The sequence below is a fragment of the Gambusia affinis genome, linkage group LG14 (assembly GCF_019740435.1).
Source record: "Gambusia affinis linkage group LG14, SWU_Gaff_1.0, whole genome shotgun sequence".
NCBI lineage: Eukaryota > Metazoa > Chordata > Actinopteri > Cyprinodontiformes > Poeciliidae > Gambusia > Gambusia affinis.
The window spans coordinates 1,027,061-1,035,553 of NC_057881.1; the positions used below are offsets into that span (position 1 = coordinate 1,027,061).

The 8,493-nt window shown below is 42.1% G+C and overlaps 1 long non-coding RNA gene across 1 annotated transcript; it reads left to right on the forward strand.

The window, feature by feature from the left end:
• Positions 1–514: 514 nt before the first annotated feature.
• LOC122844253 lies at positions 515–3,908 on the forward strand. Its single transcript, XR_006372839.1, has 2 exons — positions 515–2,122; positions 2,614–3,908. It is a non-coding gene; the product is annotated as an uncharacterized LOC122844253 (long non-coding RNA).
• Positions 3,909–8,493: the final 4,585 nt, after the last annotated feature.

Here is an 8,493-nt window from a genome sequence, read left to right on the forward strand (position 1 = left end):
TGTTTTAGCATTTTGGATCTGAAACAGTTTTTAGCTTTTCAGCTGATCCTTCAACCGTTCTCATCTTCACTCTGGTAGATTTCACCTCAAAGAGGAGCAACAGAACCAGAACCAGCACAGACACAAAATATGAATACATTACATAAAACAATGCTAACTTCACGAACATGTACCTCGCTCCGCTGTCCAAGGGCTGCAAAGTTTATGGTAAAGTCCGTGTCGCCTTTAGCCTTCTCTGAAGAATGTGCGCTACAGTCCAGAGTCATAAAGATGAAGAAAATCCTCCTCTTCCTCGTGGGATATTTTAGCCCAAAGTGCTGACTGACAGGAAACTAGCAACACTTCTTCTTATTTTGGCTTTAAAATGAAGGCACTAACTCAACGTGAACCAAACTACGGCGCCCCCTAGTGGGTACTATGGGTAACAACCTACAAACATCATAAATGATGGAACAGGCATTTACAACCAGGTTTGATTTCGATTCGATGGAGGTTTCTGGGAAATCTGCCGGCTGTAGATGGAAACTCTCAGTCTGACATCTTACTTTTGTTTTAGCATTTTGGATCTGAAACAGTTTTTAGCTTCTCAGCTGATCCTTCAACCGTTCTCATCTTCACTCTGGTAGATTTCACCTCAGAGAGGAGCAACAGAACCAGAACCAGCACAGGACCAGAACCAAACAGAACCAGAACCAAAACAAACACAGAACCAAACAGAACCAGCACAGAACTTAGCATAGCGATAGCTGAACTGTTAGCATCAGTTCCAGCTGCTCAAAACGATGCACTGCAAAAACTCTAAATCAGACCAAGTATTTTAGTTTAGTTTCTGGTGTAAATATCTTATTAAACTTGAAATCAGACAAAACCAATTTAAATGCAACGTTTCAGCAGGATGTCAGTCAATAATGAATCTTGATGTAAATATTAGCTCCCACATTGTAAGTGAAATAATCTGCCAATGGAATTAGTATTTATTTAACAATATTAAGGAATTATTGATAAGTGTATTTGCACTAGAAATCAGATGAAAATACTTGGTAATATTTTTTGTTTGTTTGTTTGTTTGTTTGTTTTGCTGTTGATCCGTCTCCAGCAGCTCCAGGGGAGAACTGGACCGGTGATGTGATGCTAACAGTTCAGTTTTTACAGTGTGTCGGTGTCGGAACGTTCTTCCTCCAGCGGATGAATTTGAACGCGACGGGATTGTGGGAAACCCAACATGTCTGACATGTTTTATTGTGTTCGGTGGTTTATGAAGTCATAAAGTGTTTAAATGTCGGCGGTCTGCCAGGAAGTGACCGGCGCGTCCGTCACAGGTGACCTTTAAACCCGGAGCGGCTCGTCTTCGTCTCCCTCGCGCCTCGTTAGCGGCGCTCCGGATGGGCGGCCATTAAGGAGTCCGAGGCCAGAGATGGAGCAGCGGGAAGGCAATAACCGGCCTTGTTAGGAGAATTTTATTACCGGGCTCAGAGAGCAGCAGCAGCCGGTTTCCCACCAGGAAGAGTTTCTGCAGTAATGGAGCTGCAATAACCTTTGCTTTTTTAATTCCTCTCATGTTTAATGGAACCAGTTAAAAAGACGGTCAGGGACGTCGGAGTGGATTTTTTCCTGCAGCCTTAATCTTCCTGGTGTTTCCTGTGGACCTCGACCCAAACATGAATCATCCTCCTGCTGCTTTGTGTGAAGCGATACAGCAGCAGATTGAGCTATTTGTTATCACAGCAGCTCGTCCAACGCCGGCCGGCCGCAAGCGATGAATTCCTCTCCCATCGCCCTGGGATTGGATTTTTCTCTCCTTCCTGCGTTTTCTGATGGATTCAGAATAAATTTCTTGTTCACAGTCATGGAGGTCAGAGAGGTGAGGAGGAGGAGGCAGATCTCTGCAGAGGTGAAGCCATGAGAGGAACGTCCCGGCTCAGCAGGGAGCAGAAACATCTGAGGATAATGTCAGGAATATTTCTGTCCGATTTAAAATTCAACATGATGATTAAATGGATGATAAATTGAAGCTTTAAACGCCTGAAACGAACAGCTGCATTCGAACCGGACCAAGCGGCTGGATTTGGACTAAAACCGTCCAGATCTACGGAAGCCCTGAAAGGCCAAGGGGAAAGATAAGGTGAAATATTGAAACATTTTTAAAATCTATATTTTTCATGGATCATTTTGTTCTTGAAGGGGAAAAATGAGATTATTTATGTTTTTCTGTAAAGTGTTTCTTATAAAAGTTGATTTATTTTAATTTTATTGGACAGCCTGTGCTAAAGGATTAGCTCTTCCTGAGCGTTTGCTGTAGCTACGCTCCTCACTTTCCTCTCCTACTGCTCTCCATTCAGCAGCGTTTCTACTTTTGTTTCCTGTTTTTTCCTCCTGGTCAAACTGGAAGTTTTTCTTAAATCCTCATTTGTTCTGATCAGATTTCTTCATGAATGGTTGATGTCCAGATCCGGTCAAAGCGTTTTGTTAAGCTGACTGTTTCTGAGATAAAAGCAGAAATAAGCTTTTATCTGCTGGAAACTAAAAGCCTGAGTCTGATCTGATTTGTGATAAATGGCAGAAAAATGATTCTGTCAGTGTAAAAAGGACTTTCTCCCTAAAAATATCCTGTAGGAGAGAAAATGTCAGAAAAGTTCATTAGAGGCGGATCTGGACGGAGCGGTGACTCTGACAGACACGGAGGCTGAGCATTTGTCATCCATCTCACACGGCCTGTCTTCACCTCATGAGGCCCGTCAGCTTCATTACTCCTCTCTGTCTGCGCTCATCGTCTCGTCGCCTGCAGCCTGCCGGCAACGCCGTGTCACAGGGAGCTGGAAAGGTCAGCGGCAGGAAAAACCGACACACACAAACACTCAGCAGACAGACGTCCTGCAGGGAACTCCCACCAGGAACCGCTCAGCCCCTCCCACAGCCGCAGGCCGCGCCGCCGCAGGTCAATGGGGCTGACCCAGCACGGAGCCGGGAGCGGTTCTGGTTCTGTATCCAGATCCGGGTCAGAGAGGCGGGTCGATCCCAGCACAGAAGTAATGTGAGGCCGCCGTCCGTCACAGATCTAATGAAATGTCTGCAGAGCTTCAGCTGATTTTAATAATCAGCTGCTGCCATAAACTTTATTAAACATCATAAAATCAGAGCCGGAAAAACAGGTTTTCTATCTGCTGCTGCACAAGTTGGATTTTATTAGAAATCAGTTTTTTTTATCTCCTCTGAACATTTCTATGAATATTAATGATCCTCAGGATTCTACACAACTGGATTAATTACAACACAATAATTCAGAGTCTGAATTAAATGATTCCGCTTCTGTTAAAACTTCTGTCAGCCAAGTGGTCACGTGACTCCCCCAGCCAATCAGAGACCTGCTAACAGCTGCGCGCCCACAGCATAGATGCGTTTTAAATAGATGTTGGATTAGTTTGAAGTAAAGCTACACAGTGAAAACCAGCAGCAACATTTTGGTTTATTCAGCCATTCAGAGAGGAAAAAAACCTATAAAATCAGATTTTCACCATGTTATTGATGCTTGATAAATGTCACAGTCCCAAACTAAATATTTAATTCAAAACTTAAATCTTTATTATACAAACTGCGTGCAGGAGTTCAGGGTCCAGATGTACAGGTCCAACGGCTGAAGGTTTTATTCGGATCTCTGCAGAAGGAACGGAGAGCAAACAGACGGACAGCTGAGCTTGTGTCTTTTTTACAAATTTATTTATTTTTATGCCACACTCATAAACAATAATTATTTATGGTTTTTGGACTCACAAATGTCACTTAAGAGTAAAACATTAGACTGTTTGTGTTTCATGTCTGAATGATTCATGTGAGCGTGAATGCTGGAACAGATTTTCATTTCTACCTGCTCAGGATTTAAAATGAATAAATAAAATCTGATGGAACTGAAACCAGCAGCTGATTCACATTTTACATCCCATAATCCACACGTCATGTTTGTCCCTTTTATTTGTTCACTGTGACCGTGGGCACAGCTTAGCTGAATGACGCTGTGTGTGTGTGTGTGTGTGCATATACATATATGTATAAGAAGACATCAGTGTGTGTATCGGAGCGCAGCCAATCCTCTTACAGTTCAACATATCATTATGCATTAGTGTGCTGGGTCACTACAGCCTGATGAAATATTCATGCAGGATTCCTCTGAGCTGGAAGCCTCACGCTTCACACACACACACACACACACACACACACTGAACCTGGAGGAAACGCAGCAGCTTGTTTCTGTTGGTTTGAAAACGGCGTCATTTAAAAAGTTACAGAAAAATCAAACAGCAACAATTTGTTGGTCAGTCATGAGAGGAAACAGGAGAGTTAAATTAGTTAGTTAGTTCTGTATTAACTAAATATGAAGTTTCTGATGATCTGGATCAGAAACAGAAGCAGGTTCTGATGAAACGCGACGAAACGCAGAATGAAAAAGAAAAGAAAGAGTGAAGAGAAGAATCTGCAGCTGGTTCTGATTAATTCGTTTGTGGCGAATCAGAGTCCGAAGAGGGAAGAGCTGGAAGACGGATAATCCCAGATAATCCCGCAGGCAGAAAGCCGGTCAGAGAAGAAAAGAGTCGGGAAGAATCAGGGACAACATGAAGGAGAAACCCAGAACCAGAACCAGGACCAGGACCAGAACCAGAACCAGACACTACGGATCGTTCTCAGCTCAGAACCACAGTGAGTGATTCAATCACCTTCACCGTCTTCGTGACTTTGCTTTAATCCTCCTCTGATCCCACAGAAACACCGGTTTTACTTGGATTAGGACGGTCGGGTTGCGTTGGGCCTCATTAGCACATCAGACGGCCGGAACCAGGAGAGATCAGGAAACGTTCCTGCCAGGGAAACTTCATGTCCTGACGAAGATCCACTCTGAACCCAAACCTCCCCGCCTCCTCTTCAAGGCTCACAGAGCAAAAGAAACCCTGTCTGGGGTCAAAGGTCAACAGAAACCTACAGCTTTAAAACAAAAATCAACATTCTGCTGGAGGAAATTCAACCCAGAGGAACGTTCAGATAAAACCAGAGTAACTAGTTACATTACTGAAGTAACTTTCTGGGAAAAAACCCTTTTATGAGTATTTTAAGACACATTTTACTTTTACTTCAGTAATTTTTATGAAGTATTGATACTCGGGTAAACATGCTGGATCATTCAAAAGTCAAATAGTTGCAAAAAACCTCAACATTTTTTAGATTAATTTCAAAATATCCAGGAAAAACTTGAACATTTCTGAGTTTCAAGTTTTCAACTTTTGGAGATCAGAATTTTTTTTTGTTTTTTTCCTGAAAAATTTCTGAGTTTTATGGAGAAATGTTTTTATTTCAGTAAAAGTCGGTTTCGGTCGTGGTGCTGCTCTGGTTGGGTCCTCAGACCAGCAGGTCCTGTTCCTCTAACTGCCCCCCTTATTGCCCCCTGGTTGCCCCAGCAGTGCAGTAACTGCCAGGCTGCCATGATTTGTGCTGCTGAATGATGACAGAACTAAACACACATTTCACAGCGGCTCATTCTCGGCCGCGCATCGACAGGCGGGTAACAGATGCGAGGAGGACCGAAACAAAGGGAGGAGGGGAGAGGGGGGCGCTGCAGATGAATAATGGACGGAGTGTCTCCTGCCGGAGTTACTCTCCGTTTGGAGCATTTAATCAATGAGGCTGCTGCTGTGTGTCCGAGCTCTCTGCGGCTTTCTTCCCTGTGCCGGGCTTGGATTCATTAGTTTATCAAGATGATGAACATCTACAAAATGTCCGCCTGTGGTTCACCTGCGGAGCAGGAGGCGGTCCTTCCTGTCAGCAACCCTTCAGGAAGAGAGCCTTTAAGGAGCTGCTGGTACCGGTACCGGTACCGTCACATTGAAAAGCAATAACTCTTTCATATAAAACATGTCATATTCTCACAATGTTACCAAATCATTTATAAATTACACAGTTTCATGCTAAATATTCATGTACCAAACTAAACATTTAGCTTCCAGCTAAAAACGCAGCTAACTCAGAAATAACTAGCAAGCTAAATATATAGCTAGCGGCTAAATATCGCTAGCCGATAACCGGAATTGGACTACCAAAATAAAAGCTGTGTCTTCGAACTTCTTTATAAACTCCTGCATTTTTCAGCGTCTCTGTTCCTTCTTCCTGAACAACAGTTCAGCTTAAAACAAAAAGTCGCATTAAAGGCAATACAGACGTTTACCAACGGATCTAAAATGACTGTCCCAGCTTTTACTTTGAAAGTCCACTTCCACCTATCGGCAGTACTAGCTAAATATTTAGCTTAGAGCTGCTGAATAGAGATAAATGTATATCTAACAAAATATTTAGTGTGAAGCTAAATATTAATTATCTTCCTAGCTCAATTATTAGGTTGGAGTTGAGCATTTAAACAGATTTTATAGAGAGCTAACTTGGGAATTTAGTTTTTCAGAACCGATCTGCTCCTATCTGGAACATTTAGATGTTGAATGAACCCGTTTTGTGCTGGTTGGTCCAGAACCGTGCAGTGGGTTCTGCTGTTTGGGCTGGGCGGTCTGGAAACGTCTGTCAGTGGTCATAATGTTCCGACTAATCTGAACTTGTCATGTTTTGCTCATTCGTGGCAGATCATAATCAGAGTAATCTCAGGAAAAATCATGTTTCATTTGTTAAATCTGCATTTTCTCTTTCTGAGTCAGAATATTAATATTAAAGTTGTGTGAAAAATTCTCTCTGATCATCTTATGAACTGTTGGGGAAGAATCTAATTAGAGTTGGAAGAAAAATCTGTGATTAATCTCCGTTATTGGCCCTGAAGCAGTTTGTTGTTCTCATAAAGTTTCTCCTCCTAAAGGGAATAAAAAGCCTTCATCACGTCGGCTCGGAAATGTAGATTCAAAACGGATAAAGACTCAAATCTCGTCCACAGTTGGTTCTGCTCTGGTTCCTGTTGACCGTCTCCAGTCCAAACACAAACTCACATTTATCCTGTCTACACGGCGGCTAGCTCAGGTAGCGTTAGCAGTTAGCACAAAGATCAACTCTCTGATGTTTCTTCTTCTTTTGTTACATTTGAAAACAAAGAGACAAGGTAACAGCGTTGCCATGGAAACCGACATGTTGTTGGCAGCTGGGCATCGGACCAAAGTGGACCAATCAGGAACGTTCGGGAAGACGCCGCAGTCAGGACAGAGACCGGTGCATTATGGGAAGATTTCACGGTCAGAAAGTGACATCAGGAAGACGAGGATACAGAACAGAGGAACCGGCAGCGAACACGACCAGGTGAGAACCGCAATGACGACACTACACAGGAAGCAGAACGAGAAAATAAAACAGAAACATCTGATTTCTGCGGTTTTAGCCAGAGAACCAGAACGGCCAGAAGCCTCCAGTAGCCACGTTTCCAGACAAATGTTGGCAAATTTAAATACATTTCTGAAATGTCACAAAACATAGAGCGAGATTTTGTCAGATGTTGATGCTGCGCATGGCTGTAATAAACAGGAAGTAGAGGAAGCAGACTGGCATGAACCAGACACTTCCTCCCTCCATGCTGGAGGTTTGGTGCCTCTGGTACGGCACTGACCCACCACTGGATACATCAGGAATTATTCAGGAAATGTTTCCATCAACTCTTTTTCAGAAAAGCCAGAAACCATCTAAAGCAGTAGTGTCAAAGTCAAATGGACGGAGGGCCAAATAAAAAAATTTGCTACAAGCCGAGGGCCAGTCTGATTTAATCAGTCTGATTAAATCAGACTGATTAAATCAGACCAGACTGATTTAATCAGATTTTTAAATCATTGATTTTTAAATCAATGATTTAAAAATTATTGAAATTTTTAAATTTCAATGATTTAAAAATCATTGAAATTTTTTTAAATGACGCATATAGTCTAGTGAACCTAATTGAACCTACTGAAAACCTAACAAATATATTCCAATATGATCAGATAAATAAAGCAATATTTTCTTATGGCTCTGTCAGTAATCTTTAATTTTCAACAGACACAACTGAAATATTTTTAAAATATAATTGGATTGAAATACAATAAAATAAAGTGCAAAAATCTATTAATCAAAAACAACACTTTCATCAAGGAGAAGTAATATGCAGTGAAAACAAATATTAAACTTTAACTTTTAAACTTGAACTGAGTAAAAACTCTAAATATAAACTCTAAACCTTGTTTGAAACCCCCGGTTCTCAGTGTCCACCTTCCTTTTTGCCATTTTTGATGGGTATCTGAAAGTTAATTTTAAAGTTATGCTGACGACTGCTGTGCTAATAACCCTTCTAGACCGGACGTGTCGCCGGCGACACATCTAAATTTGCAGTACCGTAATTCCGCCACACGTAGCGCTAAGTGGAAAAATTCCAACGGTTTCTGAAAGGGGAGGCGTTGCACTTTCCAGCAAGTATCTGGTTAATACGGTAACATCTGCACCTGCAGAGAGTGTAATTAATCCGGGGGGCACTCGTTTAAATAGACGGTATATTTCGGC